This window comes from Zosterops lateralis (assembly GCF_965231275.1).
Source record: "Zosterops lateralis genome assembly, chromosome: 3".
NCBI classification, from domain to species: domain Eukaryota; kingdom Metazoa; phylum Chordata; class Aves; order Passeriformes; family Zosteropidae; genus Zosterops; species Zosterops lateralis.
Window position 1 is genome coordinate 5,124,676 of NC_139764.1, and position 21,602 is coordinate 5,146,277.

Below are 21,602 nucleotides of genomic sequence, written 5' to 3' on the forward strand. Positions count from 1 at the left end.
GAAAAGGAAGTCTTTTAATTTGGATTGCACAGTCTGGAGTTCACTTCTGCAGAAATGAGGGAGAAATGGAAGGAAGGTGGTCTGGAAAGTGGCAGGGACTATCAGCTTTTGAAAGGGCACCAGACTAGAGCAGCTCACTGAAGAAATGGTTTGGCCAAAGAACAAAGCTGATGGAGGGTACCAGCAACACAAAGCTCAAGCTGGGGTGCTGGTTTGCACTAAAAAAAAAATTATCAGCATGCACTGCATGCTGATAATAAGTTGAGATTTTTTTTTCCCAATAAAACCAAACTAATTTTTTTGTTTAAAGAAGAAAAGTATTTCCTCAGGACTAGATTTTTGTTGTCAAACTTGTCTGTGCCCATTAGAAACTCCCCCAGCCTTCTGGAATACCATTAGTTCCCATCTGTTTCCCTCAAAGTAACAAAGCCAGTGGAGAGCTTGGCAGGAACCAAAATGGCAAGACAAGGAGTGGGTTGAAACAGTGACTAAATGTGGGATGTGTCTATCCCTATGAAGCTGCTGCTAACCCCAGCACTCTCTATGGCATCTAACAGGCATTTATAGGCCATGCACCACTGACTTCTCCTGCAGCAACTCCTGCCTACAGGTGCTCTGCACAGGGCAAAACTCTGCTGAGGTCATAAATTTTGTGGCTGAAATGCCTAATAAAAAGGGTAAATGCATGTTTGCTTGTAAAAGCCCTTCCCCAGAATGGATTAAACAAGTTATCCTGTGCTTTTCGCTGCAGAAATATGTGTATGCTGCAAACTTTCTCCTTTAACTGTTCTGTAAATCATCAACCTAGAGCACTGCAGGCTACAAGAGCTGCCAGGACAATAAACTGAAGCTTTAAGCCCAGGAAAGACTTAAATACCCACCTTACTTTACATAGCCTGGTGACAGCAGTATGCATGTGCCTAAGGCTGAGTGCTCCCATGCTCCGATGGATCAGGGCCTAAATACACATGGACACTTCAAACAGAGGCATCTGTCAGCAAAAACTTCCTCTCCTTGGAAGGAGGCTTTTCTCCCAGCTCCTGCGTGGGTGCCAGGGCACATAAATCCCCCAGACTTTGTTGTTCTGCCAGCAAGCAGGACAGAAGAGCAGTGAAAACCTGCCAGGTCAGTTAGAAACCAGCTGAATCACAATGCTGCAACAGGACCACCTGAAAATAAACAGGCCAATGATAAAAGCCGCACAAGGGCCATGTCAGAAGCCTGACTCTGGGTGGGTGCGGGTTTGTCTGCTGCAGTGGCTCTGGGACTGTGGATGCTCCCTCTTGCTTTCCTACATGCCTCCCTTTGTGCAAACCCAGGGCACTGGCAGAGCTGGGTACCCCATCACCAGCTGTGCAGCACACGAGTGGAGTTGAATATTTGGAATAACAACACCAGAGCAAGGACCCTACATGATACCTTCAGCATGAACCCTTTTTCTTTGTCCCCAGCATCATTCCCCTTAGGGTGACAGTGGGTACCACTGATTACAAGGGTATGCCAGCCCATGTGTACCAAATGGGGACCTTTGAGGTTATTTTGGTGCTCTCCGGGGAGAAAGTGAGGCCATGCAAACATGGATAAATAACCGCTCTCAGTTCTGGGTCTCTTATATAAGGTGATGATTATAGAAACTGCGGTGTACGAGGGGGTGGAAAGGGATGCAAAGATCAGAGTTTTTAAAGGAAAGTAGGTCTGAGTGTTGAGGGGGGAAATGGAAATTAACAGCCTTCCTTGAGGTTTGATAAAACCAAAGAAGGTGATGCTGTATTGTGCCGATGTCTTGGCTGCAGACAAGACACGAGTGTCCTGTGCTGGGGAAGAGCCACTCAAAGACTTTATATAGATCTTCTCTTCAGGATGAGCTGATGTACGGGACTGTTGGCTGAGCACAGGACTGGGAATAAATGATTTAATAGCACAAATGGTTTCCAAAGGGAGCTGGGAGACTATTGTTCCAAAGCAACCAACAGTTCATGTTCCTCCACAAGTTCAAATGGTAATTCAATTATCACAGACACGTAGAAAGCAATTTTGTAGCCATCCTGACACTAATGTTGTTTAGTTGATTGGTTAGTGAAGATTTTTTTCACTATATATTTTCCTTTCTTTTAAGATTATGAAGAATGCAGGATCAACTATTTAATCCTAACCAGAAACAAAGCTGCTTACAAACCAGGTTTAAGCAATTTAAATCCTTATCATAGAGGAGCTGAGTTTGGGCTGCGCCAAGACAGGCTGCTGTTGCTATTTTATTCATAATTGTTTAGAGGAAAATAGGGGAGGGTTTCATAAAGCACTAAACATTACACACAGCTATTTGCCATCTCCTCCTCTTTTAAACAGATTGTAACTCACTGTTTCCCTATGTTGCAATTTATTTTCTTATAGCCAGGTTCTGAAAGCTGTGGGAATGGAAATGATCCGTTGTTCTACCCTATAATGAGAGTATCAAATCCCCCTATGTCTTCAGCCTGATTGTGGTGGCAACATGTGTATTTATGGATTCATTGGTGAGTGTCTGGAGGTTACTCTTCAATGCGTGCTCTTTATGATCTGATCAGAGTCACACATCAAAGAGTAGATGTCTCGCAGCAACGTAACTCTGAGTTACGGTGCCTGAGCTGCATTTCTCTCCCCATTGGGTTTCTGATTGCTGGACCAGAAGCAGCACCACAACTTCTTTCATGAAGCAGGTTTTGGTGCACGGTCACTGGAAAGTCTCCTTTGGAAAAATCGTTGTACTAATGTAAGGCGTTGGTTTGAAGCAGGGCTGTAACACAGTGGGCTGGATCTAGGAAGGTACGGCGTTGCCTGGATGCCATTCAAGCTTCTTTATTTCTCATTCCTAGTACACATCTATGTTTGGCCTGTACTCCACAGGTGAATTCACACAAGGACATGTGGAGAATCCTTTTGGATATTTTTGGTACATCCCTTTCTTGGGGCCAAGTCTGCTCTCTCTGCAATTAGCAGAAGCTTGTGTTGCACTTGTTGTATGTAAGCCTTGCTCAGCTGAGCAGTCTCCCTGACCTCAGCGGGGCTCCTTGTGTGCCTAATTTAGGGCTGGAATTTGCCAGCGGGTTGGCACCCACCGGGATGCTGATTTGTAAGACCTACTCAGTCTATAGACCTGCTATTTTAGATCAAATACCCCAAGGACTGCCTCGATGGGCATTGCCAGTGAGAGCCCACAACACAACCAGTTCCAGATCTGCTAGGTTGTCCCAGCTGCGTGGTGTGCCCCAGTCTGTGGGCATTTAATGGGTTGAAGGGATATTCATGCTTCTAGTGACAGCATATAATGACTGAGAGATGAACATGTGTTTATGGCACAGTGTTTTCATGAGGGAGGATTGATGAGAAGCAAAAGTCTCTCTGGGGCACAGGTAAAGGTGCACTGGCACTGCTTTCACAGGTTATGGGTTGCAAGGACCCTAATTGTCTCCCTTCTGTCCTGCAAAGCTGCAAAGGGAAGACCTAAGGCAGCAAATCCTGCTCTTGTTTTGGCTTCCTGCATGTGCCTGCTAAGGTGTTGCTATGTGAAAATCCTGGCAGGGGGTAGGAAATGCTGTGTCTGCTGGAGCTGAACAAGTTCCTGTGTGTTCAGTAGTTGTGATGTCCTTGTTTGCTCTTTCTTGTGAGGTGTGTGAAAGGAGACCTTTGTACATCAGGACATGTGGTAGTGCCCAGGTACACCTTGGATATGAAGGAATATTTGTGCAGTGGCAGCTGAGCCATGGAGATGGTAGAAACAGGTGCCTTGTCTACATTTCATAGGAAAATGGAGTATGTTCTATTGAATAAATCAAGGCTTTGTTAGCTAGGCCACCTTATTCCTGCAGGGAATCTGTAGGAAGGATTTATATTAAGTGTTCTCTGATGATAATGATGCTTTTAAAATAGAATTCAGAATATTATGCCACCTAAATCTTGATAGCCCATTCCTCCAGCTCAGAAATACTAATGCAAGGTGTATCTTGTACTCCATATTTCATGGCTGTTCCAATTTCTTTTCTTTTTGAGCTATACACTAATGTGGAGTTAGAGGCTTTATCTCCACAGCTACACAGTCCCCCTCACAAGCCTCTCCAGACACTCAATTTAGCAAAAAAAAGCTTGCTTTGTTCCTCAGCATGACATGGTGTAATCAGGAGAATGAATAGAGATGCCAGAAAGATTTATGACTTGATTTTTTTCAGAGATGGAGAGGACAACTAATACACAACACAGATTTCATGAGAAACTGGGGATGCTCACATCAGAGAAGCATTTTTTTTCTATATCCACTTCAGAAACATTCCCCTAAATTAAGTGAGGTTTTTGAGAAATTAAAGGATGAACAGGAAAAATTTTCAAGATGGACTGCTTTTTTTTTTTTTTTTTTTTTTTTTTTTTTTTTTTTTTTTTTTTTTTTTTTTTTTTTTTTTTCCCCAAAATATTAAGCTATGCTTCGATAATCTAGAATACAGCAGGATTTGGCATTCATGGGAACTCCTACCCAATGTTAATCCACCCTTCAGAAAATGTGACATAACTTCACTACCCCTGAAGCATCATTTCACTGAAAATGTTGCAAAAAGCTTTGCTAGATTTCACCAACTTCTTTTTAAAAATCAACTTAAAGTGCAGCACTTATGGACAGTCATAAAACAAAGCAGAACACAGCACTTCAATTTCAAATCAAACTCTTAGCTGGTTTAAACTCTCTCTATCAACAGTGCAGCTGAATACAGTTCTGTCTTTTTAATTATCCCAAATACAAATGCAACCCCTTAGTGACATCTCTTTTTTTGGCTGGGTTTATGATATTTCTTGAGATCAGCTTTTGGGTCCAAAGGGGTGGTGAGCTGCTCTGCTCCCACCCTGAGATACTGAGCCTGAAGTCTAATTATTCTCATTCCATCTTTCTTGGCTGTTCCCTGCTACACCGGTGGCAAATTTAGTAAAAAACTTCCAGCTGTGCTGAGACTGTGGAAGGAGTTTAGGCTTGGGGTTAGAGCTTGAATAGCATGTAACCTTTTATTTCCTACCCTGTCTGGCTCTGAATGGCAGCTATGCAAATTATGTGCATACACTTTCTGCTGTAAGTTGCTTTTATGGAGGCTTTCACTGCAGTAGATGAACTTTGAACAAATAATTTTAAGCTAGTAACTTAAATCAATGCAATTTTTTCTTTTTTTTTTCCTTGCAAAACCAGATTCTTCAATGTCACTTGTAATTCAGCACTAGTCAAATACTGTTGGTTTCCTAGGGAAGATGTGCTATGTTTTAAATCAGAAAGGCGAATACAAATGTAATGCATTATCCTGTCTACCAAATGAGTGGGATGTGCAGATGAACAACTTGTAGTCAAGCTTCAAATGCAACTTAGTTTCCATTCTTCTTTGAATTCCTGGAAAGAAAGATCTGCCCAAAGAATGTAGCTCTTAAAATCCCAGTCTGAAACCAGTTGTGATGAAAGTCAGTTACTGTAGCTCTATAACTCTGGACCTCTGTGCTTTCAGAAATTAAAAGCCCCATTCCTATTGATTCTTTTAAAATTAGTATTAAATAATAGTTACAGCATGATTTCAATGTCAGAAGGAGGTTTCTTCCTAACAAAATCTTTCTTTTGATGCAACTCAGAGGACTTGCCTGTCTCTCTTGGGTGCTGCCCAGAGCCATGGCCAGACCATAGGATCCTATAGCATCTCTTGGTTTCTAGAGTGAAGTGACACACTTTTTCTTTCCCTGGTGTGTGTGTCCTGCATATCCCTTATCCAGCCTCATATCCCAAATCCTGGGGCACCCAGCACCACAGAGTGAGCCAAAACACCTTTGTCTCCCAGTCTAAGCACAATTGTAATAATTTCTGTGGTTTATACCTACTTTCTAAAAGTATAAATAACTGCTATCAGCTCCTGGGTCTATGGGGCAGCACAGCAGAGTGCTAATGAGACCTGCTCCTTGCTACCAGCTCAGCTCTGTGTGGGCATATAGGTGTTAAACTGAATTTTAATCTGCTGGCAATGAACATCTTATTATATAGCTGTGCCTAAGGGCTAAGCAGATTTGTGCACTGCACACAGCGTGTTCAGATGGAAGCTGAGTTTGTGGGTGAGGATTTAGGTGGGAAAAGACAGTTCTCAGTTTCTGCTGATTGCCAGCAATACAATGGTGACTGAAGCTCTTCTTCTCCACCATCTACATGTAGATGTACTACTACCATTCTTGCTGGGATGAGCACTAGCTGGAGGATATCTCTGTTTAGATGGGGAAGTGGAGAGAAAAAGAAAGAAGTGTCAGCCCCCAAAACGGGCTTCATAAAAACGTGCATACAGCACACACCCCAGATGCTTGTACCACAGACTGGTGGTCCTGCCAGCTCTCCTTTGCCATCCCAAAAGTACCAGTTTGAAAGGAAGATAGAAAGGACACAAATCTTTCCTTTTGTTGCTTTTATCAGGTTTATTTTAATCTGCTTGCCTGAATTAGCCAGAGGTGCTGTTAGTCAGCAGCACAATGCCAATTTCTGTGAGCGGGGCCTTGGGGCTTTCTGTCCTTTATCTGAAGAAAGGCACATTAGCATGAGAGATACAGGGAGTTTATTAGATATTGATACTTCGTGGTTATCTCCCAGCTCTATTAGTAATCCAGTCACCAGCTCCTGTCTCTCCCCTTGTTCTACAATTTCACACACTGCTATTGTATCTGCTGCATCTCTGATTCACAAAGCTTCTTCCATCAACTTCAGATCACTTTTGCAGAGTAACTCCTAATAAAAAAATCTTTTAAACCTGTTTAACAAGACTATAGCCAATGCAAGTGCAGGACAAATGATTTTTAAGGGGAAAGGAATAAAGAAAGTTTTAATATAAAGAGAACCCATCAAAGGTTCTTAAAAATAAATTGCTAAAGATGTTGCACAAATGACTTACTGCAGACATCTGTGGTTTTATAAATTGTCTTTTAAGTTTTTCAATAACATTTTAATTAAAGCCTTTATTAGCAAGTGCCTCATTATAAAAGGCTGACGTTTTTTATTATTTTCTACTTCATAATTTTTACAAGTGACTTTCTACAAATGTTTTGCTCTAAAAAGGTCATTCTGGGAGAAAGCAAGAAGAAAGTAACAGTGTTAAATCCATCATGCAAAGGGTGTGATGTGAGGCATAGCTTGTTTTAATGAATTTTGTTCACTAAGTGAGTCTAATTTCTGGTCACAGCAATTTTGGTGTATTGATTTCCAGCCCCACGCTTGCCTGGTAAACAAGATCTCATCACAAGCCCTGGTTTGTGTCAGTAAGTCCTTTCTGCTCAAGCAAATCAAATATTTTAATCTCCAGGTCCTCACAGCTTTTGTGCTCAATTGCACACAAGCCTCTAAATGAGGAGGCTCCGAGGTGCAGCTGCAGGGCTGGGCAGGGTAGAGCCTGAAGGTGCTCACGTCCCCATTAACCCTCCTGAGCTGTTGGCTCCTTTTCCCAGGTGTGCCAGCTGTTTGCAGCTGCACAGCTTCCCCCTTTGCACTTGGGCAGTGTCAGCCCTGACTTGTGCCTGGTCTGTGGCACAGGGGGGCAGGAGGAAGGCTAGCTGCAGCAGCAGGATGCTCAGGGCAGGCCAAGCTTTGTCCTGGTTCCCAGGCTGCTCTATGGATGTCTCTCCTACTTCCAGCTTGCTCTGTGCTCACACCTAGGCTGCTGAGCTGATGAAGATATACCCTTTGCTTTTTCACAACACTCTGAAGACTTTATATAATTTTCAGATATAGCAATCCAGCCACTGAGCAACTGGAAACGAAATCTTAAATTTAGATCTGATAGGGAAGCAAAATTCTGAATACAAACTGACTGCTCCTGCTCTGTTGCTTATGGATTTAGATTGCTATCTTTAGGTGCTTTTGCAGGCTGCTCACAAAGTAACATAAGTGCTAAGAAAAACCTCCATACTACTTCAAAAAATAAGAATAAGATAATGTTCCCCTCAGTTTAGCCCATCAGCCACTGCTCTTCACCATTCTTGTGGCCAGCTGTCCCAATGACTATACTGTGTGTACTGAGCCAGTGCTGATGTGTCAGCTGTAAGTAACACCCAGGAAAGGAGCACTGCATATATTTAAAGTGTGTAGGACCCAGCAGATATTGTGCCAAGATTGGTATATAACATTTTTGTGCCTATCTGAGACCTCCTCCTTGGAGAATTTTTCTTGAGTGCTGTCTAACACCTTTCCTTCTGCACTGACCTCTGAGATAATGTGCATCAGGAACGTCATATTGTCAAGAGAAGCAGGCAGCAGCTTGGGAGTTGGTACAAGGGCACATGAATAATGGCATTATTTCCAATCAGAAGATTGCTAAATTTAAGTCTGTTACTGAATCCTATAGAACACTGTGCCGCTTGGCAGCTTGTGCAGGGTGGGCACCTACATAAGATTATGTTCATAACAGAAATCAATAAGATTCAAAGAAAAAGCTGGAAAAAATCTCCATGAGCATGTGGAAGGGAGTACTAAATGTTTAGTGATATTTTTAGCTGATCTCTTGATTTCAAAGGTTTTTTTTACTGTAAATACCCTTCCCTAACAGAGTGAAATAGTGAGCTACAACCTGGAAACAAAACAAAACAAAACAAACAAACAAAAAAAACCAACCAACCAAACAAACAAAAAAACAGGGATGGGAAAAATTCATACAAGGTTGGAGCTTGTTTCGCCTTCAGCTGAGATGTTTCATGCAGAGCAAGCTGAACTCCTTACACCTGCTAGAGCCATAGACCCATAACAGAAAGGGACAGACAGTCCTTTATTTAAAACTAACCCCTGTGAGGCTGTTGGTGCGAGCACCAGAATGGGGAGCAATTGTGTGCAGCTGAACATAAAGGTCCTCAAAATAATCCTTCCTCACACAACTGTCACCAAAAGTACTATCAATAAAGGAAACTGCTAAGTGGGGATGGTTCCCTCTTCCAGCATCTGTGAGTAAATGTGGCATCACTGGGTCTGTTGTAAGCAAGCCTGTCAGTACCTGTAAGGGGACTGTCTGTGCCTTAGAACACAGAAGTAATAACCTGCAAAATTAAGACAGTGCAAATTCTAACATTTCCCAGGAGTGTCTGGCTTTGCAGCTTTAGCAGTGCTGATACAAGGGAGAGTTTTTTTTTTTTCCTTTATGGTAATACATTTGATTCAGCATTTACAATCAGGAAGTTCTAAAAGTAACAATGCCAATTCCCTACCAGAAAAAAAAAAGAAATAGGGCTTTCCTATCCAAATAGCAGGAAGATGAGCCAAAACTAATAATGGCAGTGGTGGTTTCTGTCTTGTATTTCTACAGTCAAAAACAGGAAGCTGTCTGACATTGATAAAACTGCTCTTGAAAAGTTGTCATCACAGGTTTAAATTATTCATTTGAATGCATCATTACTAAACGCATACTAAACAGGAGCCAGGCTCTTAAAAGACAAGCTGAAAAATACTGGGTTTGCATGTTTTCTCTTTGTTGATTTTTTTTTCTACAGTGGAGAGAGGAAGAGTAACGATGTGCTCGTTTTTATGCTGCATTAACTAATTATAGACATTAAAGGCAAAAGAACACCTATTATTTTATTTAAATCTTCCCCTAGCTGTTGTCATGGCTGACAAATCCAGTTCTTTTTAAACACAGTTTTGCAAACTGCTGTTCCCTTGTACGAGCATGCTTCACAGCACAAACCCGCCATAAAATAATGAGTAATGCAATTCCCTTACCTGTCTAGGCCATGTGTCCTTGCAACTTCAAAGGTCACGGAGTTGAGAGATCCTCTGTGGGTGATGCTTTTATTTACTGTAAATGTAGTTTTGTCTCGCTCTCATCCGCAAGCCCCTCTCCATCAGGTTTCTCCCGCAGCTTCTGCAAAACACAATGCATCCAGCTTGAGCACATGCTGTGTTGCAAACATAGAATCACATGGAATCACCTGGATTTTATTAAAAGAGGAGTCCAAGCAGGCTCACTGTGATAGAATGCTGCATGTGTGAATGTTTTTGCTTTCGTACTTTACACACTGTGCCTATATTTGGGGGTGGGAGGTGACGAGTAATGTATTTTACACTATCCCAACTGTTTTAGCTCTAAAGGGAAATCGTGCAAAAAGCAGGCTAGCAGAAGTCACTCATTGCATGAAAGGTATGGAATAAATAATATACTTAATTACAGCATCAAGAAAGGGCTTTTTATACGCTAAAATCAAAAGAGGATTTGACCTCAGTCTAGGGTTATGAAACATGAGCACACATCTCACTAAATAACTGAGATCACCAATATGTGCCCATTTATATGTTCTTAGGACACCTATGACCTGATTCCTGCATTATATTCCTTCCCTGAGGTAGCAGGACAAGGTGGCTGAGAGCACCAAGGTCACCCAATGCAGCAAGGGAGATGATCTCTCAGATTACGGGATTAAAACCGAAGTGTGAGAAGGGTTTCCCAGTTTTGAGAGAAAGGTTTCCCAGTTCCCCCCTTACTTTTCAAGTCCCAGTGGATGAGTTTCTTTCTAAGGGTCAACAAACCCTGAGACCAGTTCAGACAAAAAACCAAAGCTGACAGCTCAGATAGCCTGGGGACTTATTGTTCCTTTTAGCAATATCAGTGTGATCTTTTGCATCCATGACTGGATAAGGAAGGGCTGAGATTCACCCCATAACTGAAGCACCTAATTGCTGGCAGCCTTTGGGACTAAAAGCAGGGAGCATGAACAGAAAGCTTCAATAAATGCAAACAAATCTGCTCTTCTCTGATGGGAAAAAGAAATCTCTGAAGTATTACTGCACCTGAGGTTGCTGAAAACAGTTCTTGAAACTATTCAGTTGGGTAAGCATGTGGTTGCTTAAGTGAAGATGACACATCAAAGCCCAATTTTGTCAGTTCTTGACTTTTTAGTAGCTAAGAGTCCAGTATTAATTAATATTGTAGCAGAGGAATATGGCTTCTGCACTTCTGTGTTTCATTATGTTAGCATAGCATTAAAAGGAATTATTTTCTGGTTTTGATTTTGGGTGTATTCCCTTGTTCCCATGTAAGCATGAGGCACAATTTCACCCTTTAATGGCTAAGAAAAGAAAGGCAATGCCAGGAAAGCTGGTTTCTCACCTATGCCTGATTGCCTGGAGTTCTAAATTAACTATCCCTCTTAAGGGAAAATGTATGTTGAACGTGGAATAAAGCACAACTGTTGAATCAGAGTATAAATAGGAAAAGGTTTTAGAGGGGGAAAAAAAAAGATGGTGCACTTTGAGGTAGACAGATTTGTAAGGCAGCATTGCTCTTGGATTTAGACTATTGGGATGAATTCAGCAGTGACATAATGGACATACCGGGGCTTGGGTGAGACGCCATGGGACGGCTCTGCTCTGCAGCCCATGGGATTTCAGAGAACAATATCCCATATAAACATGTTTATATGGTTAGACAGACCATTACTTTGATAATATTCTTGGACGACACTTCTGGCACTGCATTGCTCCTGTTTAATCTCAGTCAGCACCAACCACTTAAAAAGTCTGTATAGTTTACCTGAACTGAATTAAAACAAGCCTTTTTCATTCTGGGAAAATAGTTTTTGTTTCTCTCTCTGTGTATCACTAGTCACAGCATCTGAATCACCACTTGAAAAGAGAATCAAATGTCAGCCAACTTATTAGCAGAGTTGAGCAACGCTGGATTCTTCAATTTATGGCTCCCAGATATGATAAAAGGAGAGGGGAAGTCTCACAAACAGAGTAAAACCGTATATTTTTAAGCATACAATGTTTGGAAAAAGAATCTTTTAAGGCTTAAAATTGTCTGTGAATATTGTACCACTGAGTTTCATGCTAACCTCTGAAGCACACAGAGTTTTCAAAACTGGAAAAATTCACACTGTTTACATACAAGTGTGTCCCTTCCTCTCTGCCTTTCTAATGTTTGTTAATCTATTACCCACCTTAAAGAAAGCTTCCTGTTCCTCCTTGGAATCTGAGCAGAAAATCAATTAACTATAGTATTAATGAGGCCTGATTACAGGTTTTCCCCTGCCTCTGGTTGTCTTCACCTCCCTTGTCTGCCATTATTTAACTAGGCATACGAAAAATCTTATCTATTCCTTTCTTTCATCAAACACTGCTGATTGTAGTTCCTGCTTTTATGACTTCCCTGATAAACATAATTTTAGATTAGAGTGCTTGGAACGGGCCACCTTAACGAGGAACTACTGGGAGAGAATTTTGCACTAGCATTGCCAGTGCTCACTAATGGTGTTTATTCAGGATTATTGGTGATGGAGGTAAATTCTAGATTCAGGGGGTTCCTTCTTCCTTATTGCCACACAAAACATCTTCTGTGATATTCCTTCACGGGATATGTGAAGAAGGATGAGGTTTCTCTCCTTAGTGTCTTATGAATCCAGCACAATGCAAAGTTGTCTCCTGGGGTCAGAAATCCAAGTCATTCCTTTACTCCATAACGTGGTGGTACCACTTGGCCTTTCAATGCCAGATTGGGAGCCTTGTGGCCTGTGCTTGGGAGGGAGCTGGCTAAGGCTAGGGTACGGTCTTTGTACCTGGATACAACCCTGCAGCAGTTCCATCTGCTCCAGGCTGTCATTGATCAGCTGCAGCTGAATTACATTCCTGGCTCAGGAGGTGCAAACCTCACTGCTTGACCTCACGTCTGGCATCTGGACAGGAAATTGTCTCCTCCCATGTAGAAGATTGTATTGGGAAGATTTGGGTTATCTATCCTAACATACAGCTCCCACCCTGACTAATATGAATTATTCCCACTTTATGCCTCTGGCAGTCTTTCTTCTGCTGAAGGCACAACAGAGTGCCAGCAGATTTATACAGGTTGGTCAATTAAGGCTTTTGGCACATGAACAGGCTCTGGAGAAAGAAAGGAGAGTATTCCTGCTCCAGGCGAAGCCTCCTCTTCCAAACTTTGTGCATGAACCCAGGTCTTTGACTGGAAAAGTGCTAAAGCCTGGAATAGCAGGAGGTGTTAAGACAGATTTGGACCCAAAATTTTGGATTTTTGGAAGACCAGAATGAAACATGAAGAGGAGCAGGGATGGAGAAGGAAGGGGGCAGAGGAATATGTACCAGTACATGAAGATTTTGGGGAGGCCAGCCAAGGCAGCCTGCTCCTGCTCCTCAGATGTGAGCTGAAAACCCGTGGCATGTCCAAGGCCTCAGCTTGGAAAAGGGTGGTTACAGGGTTGAAGAAATCCCCAGCATGAGCAGTATTCCTCTGGCTTTTTGGGACGAGGTATCTCTCAAGGCTGTAATACTGTCACTATTCAAGAACTGAAGCAAAGGACAAGGAAACAGGGAAAGTATCAGAGACCAGGGGTGTTGGAGGAGGAGGAGGCTGAAGTCTGATGCTGCAAGATTGCAGCACAGGGAATTGAGCTGGGAGAGCTCACCCTGGCAGGAATGACAAGACATTTATGCACTTCCAGAGAACACATAAACACAGTTGCCATCACCCATGAATACACACACATTTTTTCCTTCCAACATGGTGTAAAGACCTTTTGTAACTCTTTAATTTAAACCAGTGAAATTGGAGCAACATAAAATTCATTTCTCTGGGTCTTGTTCTGTAAGCATCAATTAAAATGTCTAATCTACATGAAGTGCTGCTAAGTTTAGTAACCAGCTCTTTATTATGCAGCACCCAAAAGCATTCAAATATATTCATATTAAGATGTAAGATCATACAAACATTAATTGTAGAAACATCCAAATGCTAACAGTTGTTTTTTTGCCTTCTAAGGCTATAAACATCTATTTTGTTTGGATTGCCATGTTCCTCTAAAATACACACTTTCAAAGAGAAATTTCTCATTTAGACAGTGGGCACAAAACAAGATGCTGTCAGAAAGGAGAGAAAGCTTAGAGGACTAGCCTTTATTTATGACAATGACATTGGAAATCAAGGTTTGATGATTGCTGTGAAAGAGTTTCATTTGGTGGCAGAGGAAGGAGGAATGCATTGCTGTGAACATGTAAATCATTTATGCTCTCAATTAAAAATTTACTCAATACCTCCAGTTTTTGCCTGAGATATGGCTGGGAAAAAAAAACAACCAACCAACCTGAAAACTGCTGCCTCTCCTCCAAGGTCATGTATCTTGTCATTTAAAGGATTATTCAATTTTCTTCTATATTTGACACTTCATTGGCCTCTCAATTGGTTTTGGAATAAAATTGTGTATACTTTTGACTTCCTTTTCAGTTTTCTCTGCAGCCTAATGGTTTTCTTTTCCCCATAGCATATTATTGTGTACCTTTTTCTTCAGTATTACAAATTTTGCCACCTCTTATCTTTTACTGTGTCTTCCCTTTCTCTCTTGTCATTATTTCTTCCTCTGTGTCCATTCATTCCTCTGCTTGTGCTGATTTCTTTTCCCCAAAAGTAATCTTTGCTTTCATAGCTCGCTTGTGTTAGTCTCTCTCTTCCTTCACTTTAATTCATGTTCAATTCTCCTGATTCTATTTTCTTGTTTAGGGGCCTCAAAAGTAGCACTGAAACAAATCATATCAACAACAGAAAATGCCATCCAGAAAATGAAAGGAATAATATGGTGCATAAACTCATATCAGCAAGGATAAATAATTAAAAAAAAAAAAAGGTGTGAATATGGAAGAGATAATCTAATTACTTACTTAAAGCAGTTTTGATTTTGTATGAAAGCAGAGCTGGCACATACTGTAATACATAATTTCATAAGGTAGAGTGCACCTGGGCCAGGATCAAGGCATATTGCAAAGGATGTTTTCAGAAGGCATTTTGTATCACTATCTCTCTTTCTTTTGATGATTTGACCTTTCAATAGGTCATGGCCAGTGAGACAGCTTCTGTTTCTTCTTTTGTACCCTAAGTTTATGACCTTACCCCTCTCTTACAACCCGGAGGCAAGAGAAAAATGATGTTACAAGAAACTATTATGCAAAGAGCATCAGGAAGTAATGAGTTTTAACAGTATGGACCATACCTTGGGATAACTACAAACCTCATTCATCATTCAGAATCATTTACTTTTCATAGGGGTGAATTATCCCTGCTTGAGTTGTGCCTTCATCTATTAGTTAAAACTCATGTTGTAACCTAAAAACTTTAAAATTAAATAAATAACTAAATTACCCTTACAGTACTGGAGTAGCTGAATTGCAAACAAACAAATGAGCAAAAAAAGACTCCAAAGCTTTCCAGATGGCTGGTTCCCACTGATGTACATTTTTTTTCTCTGGAGCTTCAAAACATGTTTAAATTATGAAATTTGGTGTGATTACAAGAACTTGGCAAGCACTCATTAAGGTTTTAGTATGAGGAGTGATACTACAGAGCTGGAGAACAGAAGAGGAGCAGTTGTGGAGCTGCATGGCTGTTCTTGTGTGTGCACAGCCTTGTCAGTGTGGCTTGTGGAACTCAGCTCTCTGGTCCCCAGGGTCTGATTTTTTTCATGTGCTGCCCCTCCAGCTGTTTCCTTGGGCCAAATCCATCCCCATCCTCAGCAGAGCTGGGGAAACTGGGGTAATTTACTTAGCTTATCAACAATTTTTAGCTTTACTTATCAATAATTTACTTAACTTCATTTGCTCAGAACTGCTTGCTTGGCACATCCTGTGCTCTGTGCCCAGCTTCTGCTGAGCCCAGGTGACATGGTACCTGTCTCTGCTCCTCACAGCCAGTGAGTGCCTGGTCTTGCTGCTGCAAATCCCTTTGTGCTTCTGGGGCAGAGCCACTGCTCCACAGGGAGAGCCCCTGCCTTTGCTGGGAAAGCAGAATGTGGGGAAAGACTTGTGGGAGGCAGCAGAAGCAACAGATGATGGGAAGGAAAGTGAAGGGGAGTGGAGGATGACAGAAAAAGAAAGACAGAAACAATATATTTACTATCTGTTTTGAATATATTCTGAGACTGGAAATAATGAATTTTAATGCGTATACCCTCTAGCCTGAGTTCAAGCTGACAAGCAGGATCAGGTCTTGTGCTCCAAGTGCAGGGGAAACACAACCCTCTGGGGCAATGGTGAAGATGAAGACTGGTGAAGATTGTGCCTCTCTCATCAATTCATACTTGAGACAAGTGGGAACCTCCCTTTGCACGTCAGGTCCTGCTGGCTGCAATCACAAAGCCCCTTTCCAGCTCCTTCAAGCCCATCCACTCATTACAGTATGTGTCAGCTCTTCAGGGCCCTGTCACCCAGCCTGAGCAGAAATCCTGCACCTCACCATTGCATGCCTGAACAAGGCTGCTAGTAAGGCCACCACATTGTTTTTCTGATGCAGCTTGTTGTCCAAGTGATGTTCGAAGGAAGTTCTTTACCAGGCCTGATACTGGAGACTGCTCCCTTCTTTATGGCAAGAGCAGATTGGTCACTGGTACCCCAAATCCATGGTTGTGGGAAGTATTAGCATAGAGAAGGGAGGGAGCAAAAAACCCCAGACCAACCAACCAAAGAAAACTCCAAAGGTGGCTTTGTAGTAAAAAAAGTTACCCTTGGAGTTAGCAAGAATATTTTATTACAGCATTGTTGTGTATGGTATGTTGCTACAGTCATCCCCTGCTCAGCACCAGACAATAGACAATCTGAATAGATTCTGAATTGTTCAGCTGTAGTTTAATTATTCAAGAAGAGGATGTAGCAAAAATTCATGTTAAAAGGAGGGAGGAGGAGGGTAACTGCAGTTGCCCTGTGCTAACCTGGTGGACCTTGTGTGATCCTCACCTCCCTGGCCTCCAGGGACTGAGTGCTTTGGCAGGGCACTGATGTTGTATTCGTGCTGCCTGAGTAAGTGCATGCCCTGCAGCAAGAAGGTACATAAGCATTCAAGTGACCAACCTGCTCTGTACCTATCAAAGCGTGGTTTGTTGTCTGCTCCTCGGATTTATTGCCAAAAGACAGTTCCTTTGGGGCTCAACCAGCTGCTATCTTATACATTCATGGACTCCCGCCATGTGTCACTGTCAGTATATGAATTAAAAACAAATGCTGCAAGTACAGGGAGGAGATAAATAGAGCAGGAGGAGATGCGCTTAAGCCCATGCAGTGGACTTGGTGTGACTCCTTTCTAATAACTGACTGTCTGTCAAGTCATGTAATAACCTGCAGATGGCTCAGCAGTGGGCAGCATTAATATCCTTGGGCCCCTCTGGCACACAGGTGCCCTGCCCTGTCCTTCCACCCTCTCCTTTCACCAGCAGACAGCCTTGCCCCTTGTTGCTGTCAGGTGAAGTGCACAACGGGAACTTGCTGTCACACAACACAGGCTGGCTGGCTCCCAGGGGGCTTGTCCCCCTCCCCTGGGTGGAGAGTAAGGACAGATGAGTCCACCTGACTTTTTGCAATGGTACCAGAGCAGAAACGTGACAAGTGGCAGAAGAATTGAAACATCACAGCTATTCAGACAGTGTGCTGACATGATTTCTTTTGTTTATTCACTGCTCTATCCAGAACCATCTTTGACTACACACTGCCATGTTCAAGGGTCATCTCTGATGTTGAAGCAGTATGGAAAGCCTCTGGATATTCCACAAGCACTTAAACTTGCATTGAACAAATACAGATTCAGGTGACATCTAAATGCTTTCTGCACCTTAGTAAGATTGATGACATCATCCGACAACTCAGAGAAATTTTAAGAGAAAACAACCTGAGCCCAGGAAAACGAAGAACAAGAACATGTCTATAGGAGGGGAAACATACACAGTAATGTTGTTGGTTAAGTTACTTTTCCTAGAAGATCTAATGGAAAAAACAGAGAAACAGATACAAAAAATGTATGCAGATAGCTGGAAGGGACCTTCCACTGCAAGAACTGTGTCATACAATCCACAATAAAAACACAAACCCACACCTGGAGTCCCTAGACTTCACTGTTTACATTAGAGGGCTAAGGCAAAAACTTGCTGCTGATGTCAAAGAGCAACTTTGGATGTCCCACTGATATTCACTGATGGTGAATTGACCTCCATAATTATAAACAAATCACAAGTGGCTAGATACTAGGGAAATGGGTTTCAAAAAGCAGCTGATGGGACTGAAATCAAAGGACTGTCAACTACAGAACTAAAAGTCGCACAGGAAGGTTCATGGGTTGGACTGCTTTTGTCTTCTGTGACTTCTTTAAAGTCTTTCTTTAGATATCAAAATCCTGAACTGAAAAAATCCTTGAGTTATGCATTAATATTTAAAGCAGAATACTTCTGAGTGAGCAGAGATTTGTTACAGTTTATTAATAAGTTTTCCTTTACAATTTTCAAAGAGCATTTTGTAAGTAACCTGCTTGTCTTTCTATACATCATTTACAACACTGAGTGCTGCTGTTTCAGTCTGGTTGTGCTGATATTCTCACAATTTTCTTGCAGGCAATGCCAACCCCTTTCAGCTCTCCTGAACACTTAGGCAAAAGTCAACTTGATTTGCACCTCTGCAGACCCTCAGCTGAGGAGGGGGAGCAGAAGCAGGCTCAGAAGTCAGCCTGAGTCTCATTGGCCATGTAAATACACAGAGGGTGAGACTGGAGGTGAAATGCACATTCTCATACACTGGGGCAGTGGGGCTTTGTTCTTCTAGACAGGAATGAGGAATGAGCTCTCAAAAGTGAGAAAGGAGCCCCAGGGCTCCCTCCTTGGGCTTCAGAACCTGGCACATAGCAAAGTCTGGCAGCAACAAATCTTCTTCAGGTCATGGTGGATGGGGACAGGGAGGCTGATGAAGGACAGAGCCCCTTGCCTTGCACACATAAACCCTGACTGGCTCCTTGTCTGAAAGGCTGAATAGTACTGTGCTATTTTTGTTACTAGTGCCATTTCTTTGGAAGGTGGAGATAGCTTACTGGTACCTTAGAAGATACAAAAAGCATTTCTCCCTAACATCCAAACAGAAAGCCACAATCTTATTAGCAGCATTACCCTGAAAGCTCTGTTTTCCTCCCTGCTGCATTATGCAGCTTCTGGAGGAACTCTTCTCAAGCCCTCTGCTTCTGTAGTGCTGTATTCAGAAGACATGGAGCACAAGTCTAAAGATAAATATATCCCAACACAACGGAGAGCCTAATTAGCATCCCGAATAGATCCACTATGTCACTCTTGATTAGTAATATTCACTCCTTTTAATAAGAAAGACCTCAAAAATAATAATTGCAATGTCTGTCATTAATATTATATTGTGGGCAGAGGAAAAACACTCCCTTTGTTCCCACTCACTCCTATTATATCAATCTGTGTATGTGTAGGCTCCCTGAAAAGCCTAGGAGGAAGCTAACAGTCTTTTTGAAAAATGATCACAGATAATTTTATTTTATAATAAATCAAAGATCTGATACTGGAGGAAATTTTGCTTCTTCAGAGAGCCAGCCTTCAGTAAAGTAACCTCAGCTTTTTCTAAATCAAAGCATTTAATGGGATATGGGTGCACAAACCAAAGAGATGACAGCTGATACAAATGATTGGGACCATGAAGGTCTGGAACAGGATGATATTTACAGGCGTGGAAAGTCAACAATCTTGAGCAAAAAAGAACAGTTTCGAGACTAAAATCTCTTTCATTTTGCTGTGTCCTGCCTAACCAAAATATTTGGGTAGCTGAACATTTTGCAAGGGAGAGCTGGTAGAGCCAAGACTTCCAGTATTTTGCCAAAATTTTAACTACCAGACTAAAATATTCCAAGCTTGCTGTCTGCAACAAAATGGCCCAGCAATGTTCTCAAAAACAGTTATGAAAAAAATCAAAAGTATTTTTAATCAAAATTATTCACCCCAGGTATTTTTTTTTAAATAGGCCTGAAATTGTCTGTCTACTTCAGCCTGAAATTTGCCCCTCGAGTGACCATTTGATTACCCTTTTTTGCATTGCAGATGCTCAGATCTGGCTGCAGTGTGAGACCTGGAAAATGACTGCTCTAAGTGGATGCTCTGCTATCGACTCTGCGGAGCCAGTGTTTTCCCCATCAATACCAACTGCAGCACCATTAGTGGCAGATGATAACACATCCAGCAGGGCCTTATGGCAGCAGGGGCAGCAGCCAAGCTCTCCCTGGGGAGAGTGTGGATGTAAATCCATGTAGCTGCATGCACTGGAACTGCTATGCACAGCACTGAGCCCAGGTTAATAAACCACACTTATAATGGCAATTAATTATGCACGTAAAACTTACCTTAGTATTCAGTGTCAACACATTCAACTAGAACCATCCACATTGAGAAATAAAATTATCAATGGCCTGAGCAAGAGGTGGCACGAATCAGTGAGAAGCACACACAGGTTAGATAAACACAGGATCTGTCAGAGAACTAATGGCATAGAACCACAGTTCCAACATTCTCACTGAATTTTGTGGGTTCAGACTCCAATACCTGCCATGTTTCTATGCCTATTGCCTGCTTTTGATTGCTGCACATGCTGATGTCCAACGAGAATTTTGCCCAAAAATAAACTACTGAGAATAAATTCCTTTGGGTGGATATTCTAGCACCTAGTGGGGCCGTGATTATAAAACATCCTTCACCCTTGTATCAGAGAAGAAATAAAATTAGAAGATCGTGTTACTTTACAAAAATTTCAGGATCTTTGGAAAAAACATTTTTCACTCTGAATATGCTGCAGCTTGAGTGGGTTCCTGTGAAAGCGAAGCATTGATTTAGAAGAATTAAAGACTGTAGTCAAAATAGATAGTGCTGAGTTAATGTAGCTAAGACTTCCCTTTTTGTTAACAGAAGCCAGACTGAAGAAACTGATAAATCGTAGAAGGAACTGATAAATCAGGGAAGCTGTCAAACTAGGCTTTTGCATCCTGAATAATCAATAGACCCCATGAATACAATACAATCATAAATCAAACAGTCCTGGAAAAAACAGGATTTAGCTGTCACGAACATTAAAGGTTAAAAAGTCAAGGGAGGAAGACCCATCTTTCTTCATCATTTTGGGACCCCACCCTATAAAAAAGACCACCGACCCATTTTAAAGAACAAACTACGCATGCTTAATGGCTTTTTGGGCTAATTACCATACGAAGCAGGGAACGGGAGGTACCAGAGTTATGAATATGCATTTATGTTTTGGGTATTCAATACTCCTGTACATAAAACGACCCTGTGATGATCTGTAAACTGCGCGTGTGTTTTTGGGAGCTATCCCGCACACTGCCCGGCGTCATAATAAATATACACTTTCTAACTTTAAACTGTTAGAGAGTCTTTGTCCGTCATAGTTGGATATTGGTATTAGATCAATATCCATAGTTTTTTTAATAAATCAAAGGTACCTCTAGTTTTTTGCTGACTATAATCAGGTGAGGTGGCAGTCTACTTTTATGAGGCAACCATTTAAAATGCACCAGGTTTCAGCTGATTACTGCAGAGGTTAGGACTGTTCTGCTGTGTTTCCTGGGTCTTATTGTTTTCACCTGATATGAATTGTTGGCACGGTTCATCTTTACCTAAATCTTTTTGCTAAGTCATGAGGGTGAAATCTTTAGCATTTGCATATGTTTATATTTACTGCTCCTAAAGCTATAACTGCCAAATGTTGCTCTGTTGGAAGAAAATGAAACAGGACAGCTGTATGTTGTCCACAGCAAGTCAACCTAAGAACCAGC

The 21,602-nt window shown here is 41.8% G+C and overlaps 1 long non-coding RNA gene across 1 annotated transcript; it reads left to right on the top strand.

Annotated features, from left to right (window-relative positions):
• Positions 1-14,078: 14,078 nt before the first annotated feature.
• LOC310907666 lies at positions 14,079-21,090 on the top strand. Its single transcript, XR_014589684.1, has 3 exons — positions 14,079-14,120; positions 18,370-18,527; positions 19,861-21,090. It is a non-coding gene; the product is annotated as an uncharacterized lncRNA (long non-coding RNA).
• The last annotated feature ends 512 nt before the right edge of the window (positions 21,091-21,602 follow it).